The sequence below is a fragment of the Eurosta solidaginis genome, chromosome 2 (genome assembly GCF_040869045.1).
Source record: "Eurosta solidaginis isolate ZX-2024a chromosome 2, ASM4086904v1, whole genome shotgun sequence".
NCBI lineage: Eukaryota > Metazoa > Arthropoda > Insecta > Diptera > Tephritidae > Eurosta > Eurosta solidaginis.
The window spans coordinates 132,151,137-132,175,110 of record NC_090320.1 but is presented as its reverse complement, the minus strand read 5'-3'; positions in this window follow the sequence as shown (position 1 = coordinate 132,175,110).

Sequence of the window (23,974 nt, the reverse complement as noted above, 5' to 3'; positions counted from 1 at the left end):
TCGCCCGTGGTCGAAATTCGACCAACTTGTATTTTTTTCAACTCACTCTATGCATCCAGTGTGGGGGTAATGCAATAATGCGTTAATAGTTGAGCAGTGAGTGGAAATATAGCAAACTGATCTATCTTACTTAAAGTTCTCATTAAAATTTTGAATTATCCTTGATTGTATTTTCTTAAATTTTCTACAAACTTTTCAATTATAAGTTTTAGTATGGAGCTCCTTAAAAAAATATAACAAATATGTAAAATCAAATGAAATTTACATAGAATTGTGGTGAAATTACTTGAAATTGAATTGAAAAATAGCCTTTTCCACACCACCCGGGAGGGATACGCCGTTGGCGCGCTACCGAAGTTAGTTTTGGGTGCTCGGTTCCCCAGTAGGCCTATATCACCAATATAAACTACATATACATATATCGCCCATTTACTTCAATAGCGTCATAATTCAAAAAACACGAATTTTTAGTTAAGAACGAAGAAATGTGCTAAAGGAATTTAACCTATTTCACACCACCGGTTAGGTATGCAATTGGCGCTTTACTATTACATATGAATTTATAATTAATTTAATTAATTTATAATTAATTAAATTAATTCAATTAATTATAAATACATATGTAAAACGAAAATTTCGAATAGAATAGAGGATACCTTCATAAAAAATAAAATAAAAATTTAAAAATAAATTAGCATAAAAGACAATATACAAATTTTAATGTAATATCTTTGTAGCAAATTTAATATACAACGTGATAAAAGATAATATAATTAAATAAAATAAGAAATATCAAAATAAATTAGCATAAAAGACAATATACAAATTTTAATGTAATATATTTCTAGCAAATTTATTTATTTTTTGTTCACTATAAGACGTGCTATATCTAAAATGAGCATAAAATCTGGAAATGCAAAAAACATGTGGGTCAAATTTGCAATTAATTGTTATAAATAAAAAAATTTAGTGAGTTTGAACAAAAGTTGACTCATTATTTCTGATTTCATTTTTTTAAAGCACCTAAAATGAAAAACAAAGAATCTGTTAAATAAAGACCTATGCTTTTACGTGTAAGTAAAATTTGTCGAAAAAAATAGGCCGGTTAAGTTATTACTTCTCTTTAAAGTTTTTTTATGCGCTAACAATTATTTTAGAACAATTTTTTAAAGATTTGGTACAGACCAATAAAGGTAATTGGCAACAATGGGTAACAATATTTTATTTCTACAGAAAATGAGCGAAGCAGTAGTTCTCTCACCGTTTGGCGTGTACAAATATATACATATGTAGAGATGAAACATTTGAGCAACGCGACAATTGAGAATTTGGAGCTATGTACTCAGGGGGGTTTGTGAACATAATGCGTCCTACAGATGGCAATTTCGATAGTTGCACAGATTTTCGAATTTACAAAAAACTTTTTCTATTAATTATAAACAAATAGAGTAATATTTGTTAACAAAAATAGGCTTATGCACTGCGGCTGATCAATACGAATCGATTCATATAACTTTTATATGATTTTACGTATGCTAAGTATGCGAAACAGCCTGTAATTGGTTGTATGGAAATTTTGTTAGCGTATTAATATATAGATAGTAGAGTAATATACTGCCTATGCAATATTTCTACCTAAAATCGAAAACGTTTTTGGGTCGTTTTTTTCGTTTAATATACAACGTGAAATTTTCCGATTCAATCAAGTTGCATTTAAATAATAATAAACTAAGTTGAAATAAAAGATAATATAATAAAATAAAATAAGAAATATCAAAATAAATTAGCACAAAATACAATATACAAATTTTAATGTAATATCTTTGCAGCAAATTTAATATACAACGTGATAAAAGATAATATAATAAAATAAAATAAGAAATATCAAAATAAATTAGCATAAAAGAAAATATACAAATTTTAATGTAATATCTTTGTAGCAAATTAATTTATTTTTTGTTCACTATAAGACGTGCTATATCTAAAATGAGCATAAATCATGAAATGCAAAAAGCATTTGGGTCAAATTTGCAATTAATTGTTATAAATAAATTAATTTAGATGGCAATTTCGATAGTTTCACAGATTTTCGAATTTACAAAAAACTTTTTCTTATTAATTATAAACAAATTGAGTAATATTTGTTAACAAAAATAGGCCTATGCACTGCGGCTGATCAATACGAATCGACTCATATAACTTTTATATGATTTTACGTATGCTAAGTATGCGAAACAGCCTGTCAATTGATTGTATGGAAATTTTGTTAGCGTATTAATATATAGATAGTAGAGTAATATACGGCCTATGCAATATTTCGACCTAAAATCGAAAACTTTTTTGGGTCGTTTTTTTCGTTTAATATACAACGTGAAATTTTCCGATTCAATCAAGTTGCATTTAAATAATAATAAACTAAGTTGAAATAAAAGATAATATAATAAAATAAAATAGGAAATATCAAAATAAATTAGCATAAAAGACAATATACAAATTTTAATGTAATATCTCTGTAGCAAATTTAATATACAACGTGATAAAGATAATATAATAAAATAAAATAGGAAATATCAAAATAAATTAGCATAAAAGACAATATAAAAATTTTAATGTAATATCTTTGTAGCAAATTAATTTATTTTTGGTTCACTATAAGACGTGCTATATCTAAAATGAGCATAAATCTGGAAATGCAAAAAACATTTGGGTCAAATTTGCAATTAATTGTTATAAATAAATAAATCTATTGAGTTTGAACAAAAGTTGACTCATTATTTCTGATTTCATTTTTTTAAAGCGCCTAAAATGAAAAACAAAGAATCTGTTAAATAAAGACCTATGCTTTTACGTGTAAGTAAAATTTGTCCAAAAAATAGGCCGGTTAAGTTATTACTTCTCTTTAAAGTTTTTTTGTGCGCTAACAATTATTTTAGAACAATTTTTTAAGGATTTTGGTACAGACCAATATAGGTAATTGGCAACAATGGGAAACAATATTTCATTTCAACAGAAAATGAGCGAAGCAATAGTTTTCTCACCGTTTGGCGTGTACAAATATATACATATGTAGAGATGAAACATTTGAGCAACGCGACAATTGAGAATTTGGAGCTAGGTACTCAGGAGGTTTGTTAACATAATGCGTCCTACAGATGGCAATTTCGATAGTTGCACAGATTTTCGAATTTACAAAAAACTTTTTCTATTAATTATAAACAAATAGAGTAATATTTGTTAACAAAAATAGGCCTATGCACTGCAGCTGATCAATACGAATCGATTCATATAACTTTTATATGATTTTACGTATGCTAAGTATGCGAAACAGCCTGTCAATTGATTGTATGGAAATTTTGTTAGCGTATTAATATATACATAGTAGAGTAATATACGGCCTATGCAATATTTCGACCTAAAATCGAAAACGTTTTTGGGTCGTTTTTTTCGTTTAATATACAACGTGAAATTTTCCGATTCAATCAAGTTGCATTTAAATAATAATAAACTAAGTTGAAATAAACGATAATATAATAAAATAAAATAAGAAATATCAAAATAAATTGGCATAAAAAACAATATACAAATTTTAATGTAATATCTTTGTAGCAAATTTAATATACAACGTGATAAAAGATAATATAATAAAATAAAATAAGAAATATCAAAATAAATTAAAAGACAATATACAAATTTTAATGTAATATCTTTTTAGCAAATTTATTTATTTTTTGTTAACTATAAGACGTGCTATATCTAAAATGAGCATAAAATCTGGAAGTGCAAAAAAACATTTGGGTCAAATTTGCAATTAATTGTTATAAATAAATTAATTTAGATGGCAATTTCGATAGTTTCACAGATTTTCGAATTTACAAAAAACTTTTTCTTATTAATTATAAACAAATAGAGTAATATTTGTTAACAAAAATAGGCCTATGCACTGCGGCTGATCAATACGAATCGACTCATATAACTTTTATATGATTTTACGTATGCTAAGTATGCGTAACAGCCTGTCAATTGATTGTATGGAAATTTTGTTAGCGTATTAATATATAGATAGTAGAGTAATATACGGCCTATGCAATATTTCGACCTAAAATCGAAAACGTTTTTGGGTCGTTTTTTTTCGTTTAATATACAACGTGAAATTTTCCGAATCAATCAAGTTGCATTTAAATAATAATAAAATAAGTTGAAACAAAAGATAATTGTTCGGCCTGAGTGCGTCGTAAACCGGCAGTGGGTAGGCGCACAAGGATCGATCTTGGAGTGGATGGTTCGCTCAAAAGAAATAAAGGAAACAAACGCACAGAGGATTTCCTCGTTATAATAATGTTTTATTAAGAGTGTTAGGAAATATAGAGTGGATACAATATTACCTTGGTGTTGAACGTGACGGTGGCGATCTTGGGCGATGTGTGCTGGTTGGCGGTCAAACGAAAAAGAGCCCGGTTATCCCGTTGAGGACAACCGCTAAGCCGCGAAAAAGTCCTCTGGTATTAAGGAGGGGAAAAAAAGCCACACACACAACAACCCCCACATATACGTGCATGGGTGCTGACAACCCGCACACACACGTGCATGCGTATGAAACGCATGCATGTGCATGCATGCACACAAATGCGGCGTGAGTGGTGGTGGCTGGAAATATTATTAAAACGTTAGGGAGGGGCGCCGTCAATCAGATAAAAGTTAGGCATTGGGCCTAAACATGCCGCCCCCCTTGCGGTACGCAACATCACAGTCCGCCAAGGATCACCGACCGTGAAGAAGAGAAAAAAAATAAAAAACTTATAATTAATTATATCTAACTTAACATAAATTGTAAGGCAAGATGATCGGATGACGCTCGTTGTATGACATGTCTCTTGACGCCCCTAGACGCCCCCCTGTTCTAATAATATCATCTTTGTCGATATATGGATTTAGGGACAGTATTTCACTCTTGCGATCGATAGGTTCCCTATTTTTTTATTTTAAATATTCTGTCCCGTAAAATTGTTTCTGGCAGACTCGTATTAATGCTTGAGTCGTTGCCTTAATCTCATCGGCTGAGATTATGCACGACCTTTCGGGGAACATTGCTTTAGTTTTTGGGTGAGTTCGTTTATAAAATCTCCTAACATAGGATAGAACCTTCAAAGCCCTGGGTAAATTTGAAAAACGATCGAGAATATCTACATGATCTACCCTTGTCGTGGCATATGTTTGTGCCCTCTTTTCCTCAACGGACGTTTTGTATTCGGTCTCTTGTGCTGGCCAGTGGGAATTGTCTTCTTGCAGCCAAGAAGGTCCCTGCCACCACAACGAATTGTTGGTCAACTCTGATGCCAGTAGTCCTCTGCTTCCTAGATCCGCTGGTTTAGATTCCGAGTCCTTGCTACCGACCATATCGATGATCTTAGTGATTCGGTGTGCGACGAAGGTTGACCAGGAACAGGGCGGCTTTCTTATCCATGCGAGTACGATGGTTGAATCCGTCCAGAGGTGAACTTTTACGGGTCCCAAATGAATATTTCGGAATATTGATTCCATCATTTCTGCGAGAAGCACGGCGCCGCAGAGTTCTAAACGTGGTAGCGAGATGGTTTTCACTGGAGCTACTCTGGTTTTTGCTAAGAGTAAGTGAATGAAAACCTGATCGTCTCTTTTTACGCGCATATATATCGCTGCAGCATATGCTTTCTCGGAAGCGTCACAGAAGCCGTGGATTTCTATTTCGCCTTCCGGGGAAAAATTTACCCACCGCGGTATCCGTATGTTATCTATTTCGCCATAGTGTTGGGTGAAGGTTTTCCACCGTTCTAATGTATTTGGTGAGACAGGCTCATCCCATCCGGTGCCTTCTAACCAAATATTCTGCATTAATATTTTTGCTACTATGACCATTGGTGCAAGCCAGCCTAAAGGGTCGAAAAGTTTGGCTATCGCGGATAGGATTGCGCGTTTGGTGATGTTCTCGCCCTTCTCTAAAACTCCTGCGGTGAAGTAAAACATGTCTGAATGCGCGTTCCATCGTATTCCGAGTGCCTTCACCGAGCTAGCCTCTTCAAACGCTAGGAAGTCCTCGCTGAGCAAATCCGTTTTGGGGATGTCCTGAAGGACTTCCTCACAATTGGATGTCCACTTGCGCAATGGAAAGCCAGCTGAGTGTAATGCTTCGCGAATCTCGTTCCTTGCTTTGATAGTTGACGCTATTGTATGCCCTCCAGATAAAACGTCGTCGACATACATACTTTCGCGTAATATACCCGATGCTATTGGGTGGGTATTTTCTACATCATTAGCCAATTGTAGAAGTGACCGTATCGCGAGGTAGGGGGCGCAGTTTACACCAAATGTGACAGTCTTAAGTTCGTAAAGACTGATGGGTTCGTTTGGGGATGTTCGATGGACAATTCTTTGAAATTTGGCGTGATTATCGGTCACCCAAATTTGCCTATACATCTTTTCTATGTCACTATTAAAGACAAAGCGATACAGTCGCCAACGTAAAATTAAAATAGGCAAGTCTGCTTGGAGTACTGGACCTGGGTGGAGTATGTCGTTTAGACTAATGCCATTTGCTGTCGCACTTGACGCGTTGAAGACGACGCGCACCTTGGTAGTGGTACTTTTCGCCTTTACAACGGCGTGGTGGGGCAGGAAATAATTATCCGAATCGTCGGATGGTACATTATTTTTAATTTTTCTCATATGTCCAAGCGTTTCGTATTCGGATAACACCCGAACATACTCTTTCCCTAACTCTTGGTTTTTCAGTAATCGCCCCTCATTTCTGAAGGATTGTGAACATGCGCGCTTTAGAGACGGTCCTAATGCAATCTTCTCAGGGTAATCCTGCCTGAATGGTAGCGAGACTGTATATCTTCCACTTTCATCACGTTTTGTTGTGTCCTTAAATAATTGTTCACAATACCTTTCTTCTTCATTAAGCATTTTGTTTTTGGGAACATTTTCTACCTCCCAGAAAGCTTTTAATTGGTTGTCCAACGCAACCTCGTTGTAGAATGACATGATGCTCTTCGTTGGACTCGGTGCTTCGATGCGACCGGTTAGTATCCAACCGAACACTGTCTCTTGGGCCAAAAGTGTATTTAGTACATTCTTTTTCAGACCACTCAGTATAATTTGGGGATATATGTCTCCTCCAAGTATGAGGTCTACATCTTCGTTGATGTAGAACCTCTTGTCTGCCAAAACCAAGTCTGGGAATGCCTGCATAGTCATGACGTTGATATGGCAGGATGGAAGATTCCCAGTGAGTTTGGCTAGGACTAGAACGGGTGTAGTCAGGCTGAAGCAGGCATCCACTGGTGAACGTAATTCAATTTTGGATGCTTCTTTCACCTGGGCTGACACCGAATTTGTGATGCCTGAAACTTGGGCATGCATTTTTCTCGCTGGCAAATTGATTCTGCGTTTCAGTCTTTCAGTTATAAAGGAACATTCAGACCCTGAATCAATTAATGCCCGTGCGGAGAAGTCGGTACCATTATGGCGAATGTGTACGCGAGCAGTTCCTAATAGCACGCCTGTGCTGGAATTGCCATGACAGGATTTTACATTCTGGTTCGCAGATTGTCGCGCCTGTGCCGAAGTTGTTGGGCTATTATCCGCATCTTTGAAAGGATTGCGTACAGCCGTGTGCTGAGATGTATCCGCATGCAGGAGCGTGTGGTGACGAGAGTGGCATTTGGAACAGTTGTAGGAACTGGTGCATTTCGTCACGGTGTGTCCTGGGGATAAGCAATTCAGGCAGCCACTTGTGGATTTTATAAATTTAATCCTTTCTACTGGGGTTCAGTCGCAGAAGCGTGAACAGTTGCGTAATCTGTGTTCAGGGGATTTACACATTTTACAAATTGATTTTATTGTTTGCTTGGATACTTTCGTTTGAAAAGCACCAAGTTTTTTCGTAGGGGTTTCCGTTGATTGTCGCGACGCGTTTGGTTTTTGCACTTTCGAAGTGGCATGCCCTGTAAAACCAGACACTGTTTCAAGTGTCTGAAACCGATTAGACAGGAATTTATCCATATCCTCCCACTTGGATATGTCCATTTTATGGTCTATACTTTGCTCCCAAAGAGCCAGCGTGCTCTCTGGTAACTTGGTTGAGCATAGATAGGTCAGGATTGCATCCCAATTGGAAGTGTCAATTTTGTGGCATTTGAGGGACGAAATACAATTATTTATATCATTTTGCAGCTTTTTTATTGAACTGCCACACTCACTTTCTACCTTTTTTAAGTTAAATAAAATTTGTAGTTGTGTGTTAACTAAGATACGTTTGTTTTCGTATCTTTCACACAAGTTTTTCCAGGCCATCTCGAAACCTTCATTTGTGAGGGGGCATTTTTTAACGATATCTTTTGCTTCGCCCTGCGTTTTGTTGTTGAGATGGAATAACTTTTCCACCCCTTTCAAGCTGGAATTGTTTATATAAATTGCCGTGAAAAGGTCGCGAAAAGTTGGCCAAGACAGATAATCCCCTTTAAAAACTTCCGTGTCGCAAGCAGGGAGGCGAATTTTATGCGCATGAGGTTCTTGCTCAGGGTTGACGTTCTTTTCATCCTTCTTGTATTTTTCTGCCTCAGCAGATATAGACGCTGAACATCGCACGTAGATTGCGTATGCTGCCTTTTGCTTCTTTCTGATCGCCATAACGTCATCCGCTGACACCTCATCAGATCCCAATAGCGAATCAAACGCAGACTTTACCTTCTTCCACAAGAGCCGCAACTCTTCCTGCTGTATTGCAAGGGTGTGTTTGCTATGGTCGCTCTCCGGAATAAGGCTGTAATCTTTATCAAACTCTGCGATTGATTCTGCTAAACGGATGTAGGTTTCCATTGTTTTATTTACGTTTATTAACGAGAAAATTTCCGATTAGAAAAATAGAACTCTTCTGAGTTAATATGCCTGCCCAGCCCTAAATAAAAACTATTGAACTTCGAGTTTATTATTTATTTTGTTTATTGCAGACTTTTTGTCTTGGTAGCGACAACGAAAAGGGTTTATTTTATGGACTTTTTGTCACAGCAGCGACAACAGAAAAAAGGTTTAATTTACAGACTTTTTGTCTCAGCGGCAACAACAAAAAAGAGGACCACTCGCCACCTCCACAAATAATGGGTGTATTTTGGTGAACGTGAAAAAATGCGTGCGATATTGCAAAACAAGCGCCAAAAAAGTGTAAAAAGTGTTTAAAAAGTGAAGTGAGCACTGGATTAATTAATTACAGTGAACTTAATTTCGTGTTTGTGAAGTACAAAAAAAACAACAAAAACCTATTTAGTATGTTGCGGAAAGTGAGGTTAGGTTGCCCTCTTCCTTGTGTTGTGTCTGGAAAACCTTACCACTGGTGGGGGGATAGACCAGATAATCACAAGGACTGAAAATAAAGGCTAACAAACCGAGTGATTTAACCTTTAAATTAGAAAAATAAAGTGGTGCTCACTAAATCACTTCACTGTTTTCACTTTTACTTTCAATTTTTCGCGCACTGTACGGGGTTTTTTTTTTTCTTTATTTTGCAAAAAAAAAACAACACTCAAAAAAAAGTGGCAAGAAATATAAACTTACTTCTCTTTGTGCTGTGGCTCCGGTGGCTCTGCTAATATGTGTTGTGGCAAACAAATTTTTGTAGGCAAAATGTGCTGTGGCTCTGGTATTTGTCTAATATAAAGGCTCCAAGTTTTTCCTTGTCAGCAATTGGTGGCAAATAAAATTTTTTTTTTAGGCAAAATCCTTCGGCAAATTGTCTAGTAGGCAAAATTGTGCTGCGTTGTGGACTGTAATTTGTAGGTGCTTTTAGTTCCTTTTTCGGGGAGTAAGGACCAATGTTCGGCCTGAGTGCGTCGTAAACCGGCAGTGGGTAGGCGCACAAGGGTCGATCTTGGAGTGGATGGTTCGCTCAAAAGAAATAAAGGAAACAAACGCACAGAGGATTTCCCCGTTATAATAATGTTTTATTAAGAGTGTTAGGAAATATAGAGTGGATACAATATTACCTTGGTGTTGAACGTGACGGTGGCGATCTTGGGCGATGTGTGCTGGTTGGCGGTCAAACGAAAAAGAGCCCGGTTATCCCGTTGAGGACAACCGCTAAGCCGCGAAAAAGTCCTCTGGTATTAAGGAGGGGAAAAAAAGCCACACACACAACAACCCCCACATATACGTGCATGGGTGCTGACAACCCGCACACACACGTGCATGCGTATGAAACGCATGCATGTGCATGCATGCACACAAATGCGGCGTGAGTGTGGGTGGCTGGAAATATTATTAAAACGTTAGGGAGGGGCGCCGTCAATCAGATAAAAGTTAGGCATTGGGCCTAAACAATAATATTATAAAATAAAATAAGAAATATCAAAATAAATTAGCATGAAAGACAATATACAAATTTTAATGTAATATCTTCGCACCAAATTTAATATACAACGTGATAAAAGATAATATAATAAAATAAAATAAGAAATATCAAAATAAATTAGCATAAAAGAAAATATACAAGTTTTAATGTAATATCTTTGTAGCAAATTTAATATACAACGTAATAAAAGATAATACAATAACATAAAATTAGAAATATCAAAATAAATTAGCATAAAAGACAATATACAAATTTAATGTAATATCTTTGCAGCAAATTTATTTATTTTTTGTTCACTATAAGACGTGCTATATCTAAAATGAGCATAAAATCTGGAAATGCAAAAAACAGTTGGGTCAAATTTGCAATTAATTGTTATAAATAAATAAATTTAGTGAGTTTGAACAAAAGTTGACTCATTATTACTGATTTAATTTTTTTTAAAGCACCTAAAATGAAAAACAAAAAATCTGTTAAATAAAGACCTATGCTTTTACGTGTAATTAAAATTTGTCCAAAAAAATAGGCCGGTTAAGTTTTCACTTCTCTTTACAGTTTTTTTGTGCGCTAACAATTATTTTAGAACAATTTTTTAAGGATTTTGGTACAGACCAATATAGGTAATTGGCAACAATAGGAAACAATATTTTATTTCAACAGAAAATGAGCGAATCAGTAGTTCTCTCACCGTTTGGCGTGTACAAATATATACATATGTAGAGATGAAACATTTGAGCAACGCGACAATTGAGAATTTGGAGCTATGTACTCAGGGAGGTTTGTGAACATAATGCGTCCTACAGATGGCAATTTCGATAGTTGCACAGATTTTCGAATTTACATAAAACTTGTTCTATTAATTATAAACAAATAGAGTAATATTTGTTAACAAAAATAGGCCTATGCACTGCGGCTGATCAATACGAATCGATTCATATAACCTTTATATGATTTTACGTATGCTATGTATGCGAAACAGCCTGTCAATTGATTGTATGTAAATTTTGTTCGCGTGTTAATATATAGATAGTAGAGTAATATACGGCCTATGCAATATTTCGACCTAAAATCGAAAACGTTTTTGGGTCGTTTTTTTTCGTTTAATATACAACGTGAAATTTTCCGATTCAATCAAGTTGCATTTAAATAATACTAAACTAAGTTGAAATAAACGATAATATAATAAAATAAAATAAGAAATATCAAAATAAATTGGCATAAAAGACAATATACAAATTTTAATGTAATATCTTTGTAGCAAATTTAATATACAACGTGATAAAAGATAATATAATAAAATAAAATAAGAAATATCAAAATAAATTAGCCTAAAAGACAATATACAAATTTTAATGTAATATCTTTTTAGCAAATTTATTTATTTTTTGTTCACTATAAGACGTGCTATATCTAAAATGAGCATAAAATCTGGAAGTGCAAAAAAACATTTGGGTCAAATTTGCAATTAATTGTTATAAATTAATTAATTTAGATGGCAATTTCGACAGTTTCACAGATTTTCGAATTTACAAAAAACTTTTTCTTATTAATTATAAACAAATAGAGTAATATTTGTTAACAAAAATAGGCCTATGCACTGCGGTTGATCAATACGAATCGACTCATATAACTTTTATATGATTTTACGTATGCTAAGTATGCGAAACAGCCTGTCAATTGATTGTATGGAAATTTTGTTAGCGTATTAATATATAGATAGTAGAGTAATATACGGCCTATGCAATATTTCGACCTAAAATCGAAAACGTTTTTGGGTCGTTTTTTTTCGTTTAATATACAACGTGAAATTTTCCGAATCAATCAAGTTGCATTTAAATAATAATAAAATAAGTTGAAATAAAAGATAATATTATAAAATAAAATAAGAAATATCAAAATAAATTAGCATAAAAGGCAATATACAAATTTTAATGTAATATCTTTGTAGCAAATTTATTTATTTTTTTGTTCACTATAAGACGTGCTATATCTAAAATGAGCATAAAATCTGGAAATGCAAAAAACATTTGGGTCAAATTTGCAATTAATTGTTATAAATAAATAAATTTAGTGAGTTTGAACAAAAGTTGACTCATTATTTCTGATTTCATTTTTTTTAAAGCACCTAAAATAAAAAACCAAGAATCTGTTAAATAAAGACCTATGCTTTTACGTGTAAGTAAAATTTGTCCAAAAAAATAGGCCGGTTAAGTTATTACTTCTCTTTAAAGTTTTTTTGTGCGCTAACAATTATTTTAGAACAATTTTTTAAGGATTTTGGTACAGACCAATATAGGTAATTGGCAACAATGGGAAACAATATTTTATTTCAACAGAAAATGAGCGAAGCAGTAGTTCTCTCACCGTTTGGCGTGTACAAGTATATACATATGTAGGGATGAAACATTTGAGCAACGCGACAATTGAGAATGTACTCAGGGGGGTTTGTGAACATAATGCGTCCCACAGATGACAATTTCGATAGTTGCACAGATTTTCGAATTTACAAAAAACTTTTTCTATTAATTATAAACAAATAGAGTAATACTTGTTAACAGAAATAGGCCTATGCACTGCGGCTGATCAATACGAATCGATTCATATAACTTTTATATGATTTATATGAAACGGCCTGTCAATTGATTGTATGGAAATTTTGTTAGCATATTAATATATAGATAGTAGAGTAATATACGGCCTATGCAATATTTCGACCTAAAATCGAAAACGTTTTTGGGTCGTTTTTTTTTCGTTAATATACAACGTGAAATTTTTCGAATCAATCAAGTTGCATTTAAATAATAATAAACTAAGTTGAAATTAAAGATAATATAATAAAATATAATAAGAAATATCAAAATAAATTAGCATAAAAGACAATATACAAATTTTAATGTAATATCTTTGTAGCAAATTTAATATGCAACGTGATAAAGGATAATATAATAAAATAAAATAAGACATATCAAAATAAATTAGCATAAAAGACAATATACAAATTTTAATGTAATATCTTTGTAGCAAATTTAATATACAACGTGATAAAAGATAATATAATAAAATAAAATAAGAAATATCAAAATAAATTAGCATAAAAGACAATATAAAAATTTTAATGTAATATCTTTGTAGCAAATTTATTTATTTTTTGTTCACTGTAAGACGTGCTATATCTAAAATGAGCATAAAATCTGGAAATGCAAAAAACATTTGGGTCAAATTTGCAATTAATTGTTATAAATAAATAAATTTAGTGAGTTTGAACAAAAGTTGACTCACTATTTCTGATTTCATTTTTTTTAAGCATTGCTTAGTCATAAAAGGGGCGGTACCACGCCCAATTTTTTAAATTTGCAGTTTTTCCTATTTATTGTTATAAATCCACTTGGGAAATGAAATACCATTGATATAAAGCTCTTTTTTGCAAAGATATAGCTAACTTTATTCGTCCACGACCCCTTTAAAAATCTTTTATATAAAAATGGGCGTGGTCCTTAACCGATCTCGTCCATTTTTTCTAGAAATATTTCCTGCTATAAGGAAAATATGTGTACCCAATTTTGTTAAGGTATGTAAATTTTTCTTGGAGCTATGGCTCCTTAAACATTGAAAATTGCTTAGTCATAAAAGGGGCGGTTCCACGCCCATTTTTTTAAATTTGAAGTTTTTCCTATTTATTGCTACAAATCCACTTGGGAAATGAAATACCATTGATATAAAGCCCTTTTTTGCAAAGATATAGCTAATGTTATTGATCTACGACCCTTTTAAAAATCTTTTAAAGAAAATCGGGCGTGGTCCTTAACCGATTTCGTTAATTTATCTTCAGAGCATTCCTTATAGTAAAGGCAACCTCTCTGCCGAAGTTTGCTATCATAGGTATAACGATTTTTGATTTGTGATTAATAATATTTGAAAATTGATTTTATCACCAGGTGGGCGGTGCCACGCCCAATTTAAATTTTTTTCAAACTTTTATCAAGAGTCTCAATATCAGCTCACACGTCAAATTTCAACATTCTAGGTGTATTATTTACTAAATAATCAGGTTTTGTGTGTTTTCCAAATTGTTATATATATAAAAAGTGGGCGTGGTTATCATCCGATTTCGCTCATTTTCAATACCAATTTATGGTGGGTCCAGATAAGCTCGTGTATCAAATTTGGTGAAGATATCTCAATATTTACACAAGTTATCGTGTTAAGGGACAGACGGACGGTCATGGCTCCATCAAATTTTTTTTCGATACTGATGATTTTGATATACAGAAGTCTATATCTATCTCGATTCCTTTATACCTGTACAACCAGCCATTATCCAATCAATGCTAATATATTCTGTGTGCAAAGCACGCTGAGTATAAAAAGGGGTTAAGCAACTAACATATGTTATATTTTTTACATTATTTCCAAACACAATATATTCTAAAGGCAAATAATTTTGTAAACAGATAAGCTGCTGGCGTGAATACCCCAATACACTTTTGTGTTTTGTGTAGCACTGTGTTATTTATTATATTTATATATATATATATATATGCAAAACAAGTCTTAATTATACCTTTCATGAAAATGAAATGGTATATTAATTTCGTCACGAAACCCAAAATTGTTAGTCCTTAAAGGAAAATAGATAGACCCACAATTAAGTATACCGAAATAATCAGGATGAAGAGCTGAGTTAATTTAGCCATGTCCGTCTGTCCGTCTGTCTGTTTGTATGCAAACTAGTCCCTCAATTATTGAGATATCTTGATAAAATTTGGTAAGCGGGTATATTTAGGTGTCCGATTAGACATTTGTCGGAACCGGCCGGATCGGACCACTATAGCATATATTCTCGCTACAACCGATTTTTCAGAAAAAGAGGATTATTGTCATATCTTCTTCAATTTAACAGATTGAAGCTTCAAACTTCACCATATACTTTCGTATATTGCACATATTGTTGTCTGAAAAATTGATGAGATCGGTCGTATATATAGTATATATCCACCACTACCGATTGTTCAGATAAGAAACTTTTCGTAATTACTGCCCTATTTTAAGAACTAGAGGCTTCAAATTTCAACGAATGCTTACGTATATAGGATATATTGTTTTCGGAAAAAATCATAAAGATCGGTGGTATATATAGTATATATATGTTGGTATATATAGTATATATATGGTGGCATATATAGTATATATATATATAGTATATATAAATATTTTCGCAATTTCAGCCCCATTTTAACAGCTAGAAGCTTAAAATTTCACCGAATGCTTACGTATATAGAATATATTGTTGTCTGAAAAAAACATAGAGATCGGTTGTATATATAGTATAATCTCATACAACCGATTGTTCAAATAAGAAACTTTTCGCAATTTCTACCCCATTTTAACAGCTATAAGCTTCAAATTTGACCGATTGCTTACGTATATAGTATATATTGTTGTGTAAAAAAATTATAGAGAACGCAATTTTAGCCCCATTTTAACAGCTAGAAGCTTCAAATTTCACCAAATGCTTACGTGTATAGCATACATTGTTGTCTGAAAAAATCATAGAGATCGGTGGTATATATATTTTATACCCCATATAAACTCTCATTTTTGCCCTTTTTTACGGCTAGAAGCTTTTAGTTGCTACTTTAGTTTTATGAAGCTTTTTTGATGAAATAATTCACATAAATGATGAAATATTTCATATAAATTTGTAAATTGTTAAATAAACATTTTAAAAATGGAATAAATGAAAATACATAATTTACTTTGCTGTTTCCCTGTCTTTGAATTGTACACTAAGTTGTACAATGATTCTGTTCTAAGAGCACTTACCACTTCAGAATTGTGTATCGTTCTGTGGGTGCTCTACCTAGACTGCCGATTACAATTGCATTAACGTACATGTGCTTAACTGCGTTGTGTTGACTATACTTTACCACTTCGATTACAACTACACGAATTGGTATATTGGCTGTATTATAAGGATGCTTACCCTTTAGAAAGCGTGTACCGTTAAGTGGATGACCTCTCTACAATGCCGATAACAATTTCAACAAGTAAGGACGGGACTGTCTTCGGCTGTGCCTTTCATGAATGGAGCTGAACTATAATCTTATCCCGTTCGTAATCTCCAAATAATAGGATGTATAAGATAAGAAATATATAGTGAACAGATGTACATACCTAAACGTTTTTTACGATAAATATATAAAAAAAAAAATAGGTAGGTATTTTTTGTGTGAGGATGCAAAATTTGAGGTTTTTTGTGGTCTGCGTGTAAAAACTATGACTACGGATCACGTATTTCAACAATATATGACGTAAACGTAACTATTTGATGAAATTTGATGAATTTTGAAGCTTCTAGCCGTAAAAAAGGGGCAAAAATTAGAGTTTATATGGGGTATATAATATATATACCACGGATCTCTATGATTTTTTCAGACAACAATATATGCTATACACGTAAGCATTTGGTGAAATTTGAAGCTTCTAGCTGTTAAAACGGGGCAAAAAAATATATATATGTACTATATATACCATCATATATATATTATATATATCACCGATCTCTATGATTTTTTTACACAACAATATATACTATATATGTAAGCAATCGGTGAAATTTGAAGCTTATATCTGATAAAATGGGGTAGAAATTGCGAAAAGTTCCTTATCTGAGCAATCGGTTGTATGAGATATACACTATATATACAACCGATCTCTATGGTTTTTTCAGACAACAATATATGCTATATACGTAACCATTCGGTGAAACTTGAAGCTTCTAGCTGTTAAAATGGGGCTGAAATTGCGAAAATATATATATATTCTATATATATATATACTATATATACCCCCATATATGTACTATATATACCACCGATCATTATGATTTTTTCAGACAACAATATATGCTATATTCGTAAGCAGTCGTTGAAATTTGAAGCATTTAGCTTTTAAAATAGGACAGTAATTACGAAAAGTTTATTATCTGAACAATCCCTTGGGGGGGATATATACTATATATATGACCGATCTCATCAATTTTTTCAGACAACAATATGTGCAATATACGAAAGTATATGGTGAAGTTTGAAGCTTCAATCTGTTAAATTTAGGAAGATATGACAAAAATCCCCTTTTTCTGAAAAATCGGTTGTATGGAGGATCCGACAAATGTCTAATCAGACACCCAAATACACCCGCTCACCAAATTTTATCAAGATATGTCAAACATTGAGGGACTAGTTTGCATACAAACAGACAGACGGACAGACGGAAAGACGAACATGGCTAAATTAACTCAGCTCTTCATCCTGATTTTTTCGGTATACTTAATGGTGAGTCTATCTATTTTCCTCTAGGGACTTACAATTTTGGGTTTCGTGACGAAATTAATATACCATTTCATTTTCATGAAAGGTATACAAATAGGTAGGTACTTTGTGTGAGAATGCAAAGCTTCACGTTTTTTGTGGTCTGCATGTAAAAACTATGACTACGAATCACGTATTTCAAAAATATATGACGTAAACGTAACTATTTGATGAAATTTGATGAATTTTGAAGCTTCTAGCCGTAAAAAAGGGGCAAAAATTATATTTATATATTTATATGGGGTATATAATATAATTACCACCGATCTCCATGATTTTTTCAGACAACATTATATGCTATATATATACACTCAAAAAAAAGTTATCATCAAGGCGATGCCATCTAGGCATCAATATGCAATTTTTGCTTATCTTTTTTTCGTCATCAATGATCTTATGTTATTGACATTTTGGGAATATTAGTTTGATACTTGTGTTTGTCAAGTTAATAGACTACATACAAATGTAATGCGTTTTATAATAAATCTAGTATTAAATGTTAACATAATGAAACTAGGAAATTTATACAGGTATCATTTTGATACATTTTAAGGGCGAAACAAATATTTTCCATGGGCAAATCAATAATCAAGATAAAAAATTGATACTTTTAATTATACTTTTTATAATATTTATCGTTGCATTGATACCACGAAAATGATACCGTTTATAGTTTCATTTTTGCACATCGTGTATTAAATTAATAGTGATACTTTTTTTTGAGTGTACGTAAGCATTTGGTGAAATTTGAAGCTTCTAGCAGTTAAAACGGGGCCAAACTGCCATCTCTAATCCGATGCTAAGCAGTGACTGTATGCACATCCATAAATCAATCATGTATCATTACGTCTACACATATGTACGTACACGCAGCGGAGAAGAGATGCACAAACACATGCAGATATCTTATCTGAGATGCTCCCAAAAGTATGCAATTGTAATTGTGGAAGTGTCGCTCACAAACACACAAGCATATGATAGCTATACACGTACATCTGTAGTTATAACCAACTAGTAAATTCTAGAAATGGAAGCGCCTAGAAGATGCAACGAGGAAATCAAAGAATATAAAAGGCAACCACGGTAGAGGCGCTAGAAGCAGTTTTGATTAAGATGCTATCTGGCGAGCAATAGCATTATTATTTATTGTGAATTATTTTAATAAAGGCCATTTTTCCATTATTATACTCATCTGAGCAGAGCTCACAGAGTATATTAACTTTGTTCGCAAAGCGGCAATCCGTAACGGCATAAACTAATCGGGATAGATATAGACTTCTATATATCAAAATGATCTGGGCGAAAAAAGAAATTTATTTAGCTATGTCCGCCCGTCCGTCCGTAAACACGATAACTTGAGTAAATTTTGAGGTATCTTGATGAAATTTGGTATGTATGTTCCTGGGCACTCATTTCAGATCGCTATTTAAAATGAACGAAATTGGACTATAACCACGCCCACTTTTTCAATATCGAAAATTTCGAAAAATCTAAAAGGTGCGATAATTCATTACCAAAGACGGATAAAGCGATGAAACTTGCTGGGTGGGTTGACTTTTTGACGTAGAATAGAAAATTAGTAAAGTTTTGGACAATGTGCGTGGCTCCGCCCTTTTTCATTTAACCCTCAAACAGGCAAATCTTCAAAACTAAAAAACAATGTGCAAATATTTTTTTAAGTTAAATTGTAGACCAAGAAGTAAGGTAGATACGATTTTCAAGTAAAAACTATTTTCATTTCTGCGTTAGAAGGGAAAAAAGGAAGGCTGCCTTAAGGCATCCTTGCCTGTTACGGTATATTTTAATAGAAGGGCACGGAAAGTAACGAATACAATTTTATTCAGAAATATATATATAAAATACAGAGTAAAAGCTTTTTGGTATTATTTTTTGGCATGGTATTCGGCAAAACAAATTTTCGAACTCGAACAGCATAGGTTTATTTGGCATTTTTGGCAAATACATTGCGTCTGTGATGATTTACAAAACTTGCATTTTTTCTTACCATGTTCTCTTTCCAGCCACTTTGGAACGTGGTCATATCTATCGTAACGAACGTCGTCAACCGGATGCTTTGCCCTCTTGCCTATTCCGATCTCTACCCCTTCTTTTACCTTTTGAAGTGCACTTGCTTCTCGTCCCGGAGGTCGTCTCTCCCTGTAAGCTACTAGACCAGCTGCAATTTCTTCGCGAAATTGTGGTAATTGATACGTTTTTTCTCCACTTGTACTACAGCTAGAATCGTTTGACTTTTCAGAAAGCGTTCGACGGTATAAAATATACGAGTTGGTTGCAGCCATATCAATCAGATGATGAAAAAGTCTAATCATTGTCTTAGCTCTAATATGGTAACGGCCCATAAGACCGTCCATTAGATCGACTCCACCCATATGCTTATTATATTCCCTTATTATCTGAGGACAGTCTACTTCGAGGTACTTTTTCTGTTTCCGGTCGTAGCGTGCCACCTTTGACTCCTGAAGTGTGGGATTTGACCTGGAAAATGGTTCAGTTCCAACGTAAGTTGACGCTAAACGTACACTCTTATTGTCTTTCCATAGGACTGTATTTATTAGTTAGGAATCCTATTGACCATGATTGTACCTAGACTAAAAATTCCACGTGCTCATAAATATACCAATAACGGAAGCGTTGTGTAAAATTTATCAAAATTAAGGATATGGTTTCTAAAATTTGGTATTGTTTGGGACAACCGAACAACAACATTGGCAGTGCTTCCTAAGTCCGGTGAGTTTGGTAAGATAACATTGTCACCTGCGCCATTATAAATTTCAAAGCGATAAGCAAATCCATTAGTATCGCAGAGTAAAAATAGTTTTATACCCCATTTATGTGGCTTATTTGGCATGTATTGGCGTAAAGTAAGTAGTTGAAAAATTCCATTGGAGTAGACAGATCTTTTATTGACTGTGGCAATGTGAAGTCTCCCTTAAAAGCTATATCACTGACATGCAATTGCATCTGCCTCTTACGCCATGTCATGTTCGAAAATTCTTTTGAATCTCTGTATATTTCAGTTAATTCTGAAAAATAAAAAATATGACTTCTGTAAGGAAAAATTACATAATATATCCTGAACCATTAAACCCTCCACCAGATGGTAAACTCGAAGGACCAAAACTTTCTGAGACTAGTAAAGGAGATCGTACTCTTTTCTGATGCTTCAAAGATTCTGCTGAGGTTGATGGGACTACTGATTTCGGTGATGACGCGCAGATGAGCTACATGTCAAAACTTTGATAAACAAAATTCTTTGATCCGTTAGCATCCATTTCTCTTATACAATTAGAAATACATTCAGCGTCTTCGGGAGATATTTCATCTGGGCTAAAATCTGGATCATTGAATTCGTCTTCTCTGCTAAAATCCCCACAATCTTCGTCTGTATCTACCGATTCCATTAGTTGAATGACTTCTTCTTCAGTAATATCGGAAAGCCTAAACCTTTTCTTTCGGAGTACACGACCTTTTGCTTCAATTTCTAGAAAACACAGAAATAATACTTACATACTTTCATATGCAAACACAAAAAACGATCATGATGAACAGCAATTATGAGAATGCAACTTTCGCCGTAAACCGGCAAGGCTGCCTTCAGGCTGCCTTTACATTTTCATTTCCCATATTTGTACTTTTTCATTTACACAATCACTAGATATATTTATCAAAAGCTTATACTCGCCCAAACTTTCTATTAAATTTTCGAATCAAGCAAACAAGCACAAGTTCATACAAACACATTCCAGGGTTACCCTAGGTTCATTTTCCTACATGGTGATTTTCCCTTATTTTGTCTCCAAAGCTCTCAGCTGAGTATGTAATGTTCGGTTACACCCGAACTTAGCCTTCCTTACTTGTTCAATATTGGAGTTATTTATTCAACAGTTTAGTGATTCGAACTTAGCAGAAGGTCGCAAATAAGAGGATTTGCAGTAAATTCGTTACAATTGGTGTCAGAAGAGGAATTGTTGAATATATTCCGAAGATTGGGAATATAACTTGGACATGGCAAAGTTGAGTGAATTGAGGATCCAGCAACTGAAAAAGGAATTGGAGAACCTTGGATTGAATACAACCGGCAATATGATCGAACTTCAAGCACGGCTACGAGAGGTAATGGATTCGCAAGGAATTGGTGTGGACGAGTATGTCTTTTATCCTGATGGGGACGAGACAGCAACAAAAATTGAAGAGAAAAACGAAACATCGCAGACAGTTACGAGCAGAGACTTGAACATGATTTTGGCTGCAATATCTGCACAAACATCGACAGTAACATCAATGTCGTCGCAAATGTCATCTCAACTAGAATCCCAGGAGAACCGTATAATATCCAAGATGGTAGAACAGAAGACACGTATTGCAGAAATGTCGTCAGAAATGACATCGAAGATTGAAGCAAAAGAAACGCGTATTTCAGAAATGCCGACACAGATTACATCTAAGATGGAAACACAGTTGGAAGAACAGAAGACGTATATGGCTGAGCAGTTGAAAGTACAAGAAACTCGCATATCCTCGCAACTGTCAGAACAGGAAGCAAGGGTATCATCAAAACTGGAAGCGCAGGATGCAAAAATCGCTCAATTTCAGGCAGAAGTCGATGATTTGAAGGGTCGTACGGAGCAGTTACAACTAAATCGCCCAGCTGTTTCAGATATCTTATCTGAGATGCTCCCAAAAGTATGCAATTGTAATTGTGGAAGTGTCGCTCACAAACACACAAGCATATGATAGCTATACACGTACATCTGTAGTTATAACCAACTAGTAAATTCTAGAAATGGAAGCGCCTAGAAGATGCAACGAGGAAATCAAAGAATATAAAAGGCAACCACGGTAGAGGCGCTAGAAGCAGTTTTGATTAAGATGCTATCTGGCGAGCAATAGCATTATTATTTATTGTGAATTATTTTAATAAAGGCCATTTTTCCATTATTATACTCATCTGAGCAGAGCTCACAGAGTATATTAACTTTGTTCGCAAAGCGGCAATCCGTAACGGCATAAACTAATCGGGATAGATATAGACTTCTATATATCAAAATGATCTGGGCGAAAAAAGAAATTTATTTAGCTATGTCCGCCCGTCCGTCCGTAAACACGATAACTTGAGTAAATTTTGAGGTATCTTGATGAAATTTGGTATGTATGTTCCTGGGCACTCATTTCAGATCGCTATTTAAAATGAACGAAATTGGACTATAACCACGCCCACTTTTTCAATATCGAAAATTTCGAAAAATCTAAAAGGTGCGATAATTCATTACCAAAGACGGATAAAGCGATGAAACTTGCTGGGTGGGTTGACTTTTTGACGTAGAATAGAAAATTAGTAAAGTTTTGGACAATGTGCGTGGCTCCGCCCTTTTTCATTTAACCCTCAAACAGGCAAATCTTCAAAACTAAAAAACAATGTGCAAATATTTTTTTAAGTTAAATTGTAGACCAAGAAGTAAGGTAGATACGATTTTCAAGTAAAAACTATTTTCATTTCTGCGTTAGAAGGGAAAAAAGGAAGGCTGCCTTAAGGCATCCTTGCCTGTTACGGTATATTTTAATAGAAGGGCACGGAAAGTAACGAATACAATTTTATTCAGAAATATATATATAAAATACAGAGTAAAAGCTTTTTGGTATTATTTTTTGGCATGGTATTCGGCAAAACAAATTTTCGAACTCGAACAGCATAGGTTTATTTGGCATTTTTGGCAAATACATTGCGTCTGTGATGATTTACAAAACTTGCATTTTTTCTTACCATGTTCTCTTTCCAGCCACTTTGGAACGTGGTCATATCTATCGTAACGAACGTCGTCAACCGGATGCTTTGCCCTCTTGCCTATTCCGATCTCTACCCCTTCTTTTACCTTTTGAAGTGCACTTGCTTCTCGTCCCGGAGGTCGTCTCTCCCTGTAAGCTACTAGACCAGCTGCAATTTCTTCGCGAAATTGTGGTAATTGATACGTTTTTTCTCCACTTGTACTACAGCTAGAATCGTTTGACTTTTCAGAAAGCGTTCGACGGTATAAAATATACGAGTTGGTTGCAGCCATATCAATCAGATGATGAAAAAGTCTAATCATTGTCTTAGCTCTAATATGGTAACGGCCCATAAGACCGTCCATTAGATCGACTCCACCCATATGCTTATTATATTCCCTTATTATCTGAGGACAGTCTACTTCGAGGTACTTTTTCT